This window comes from Frankliniella occidentalis, unplaced genomic scaffold, assembly GCF_000697945.3.
Source record: "Frankliniella occidentalis isolate FOCC.00 unplaced genomic scaffold, Focc_3.1 Scaffold308, whole genome shotgun sequence".
Classification (NCBI taxonomy): Eukaryota; Metazoa; Arthropoda; class Insecta; order Thysanoptera; family Thripidae; genus Frankliniella; species Frankliniella occidentalis.
The window spans coordinates 131,534-131,983 of NW_026267433.1; positions in this window are offsets into that span (position 1 = coordinate 131,534).

Sequence of the window (450 nt, forward strand, 5' to 3'; positions counted from 1 at the left end):
TCGCGTAACAGGCTTCGCGATATTTCAAGAAACACGGTTACGCTGCGACGCGCCTGGCATACATCTACCTAGGCCTGCGGCGCTGAAACCCTAGTCGGGCAATAGGCAGAGTCTTAAGTAGACCTTCGGCCCCAAAAGTCACAAATTTTGTTCCGCGGCGTTTCATATTTACGAGTTACCCCACCGAAGACCATCAAGTATCTGAGAAAAAAACATAAAAATGTTTTGCGGTCATTTTCGTGTAGAAAACTCCCTCTGATGCCTAAACGGTTAAAGATAGAGGCAAATGGGCGAAATTTTCGCCCGAAGGGCTCTACTTTGATGAGTAACCCCACAGGAAACAGTAGAAGAATATTTTAAACAAGCAGGCCCGCCCTTCCGCCAAACGAAGTTGCCAGCTCCGCTTCGCTCCGCCGGCAACTCCGTTCGGCAGGGGCCGGGCCTGCTTGG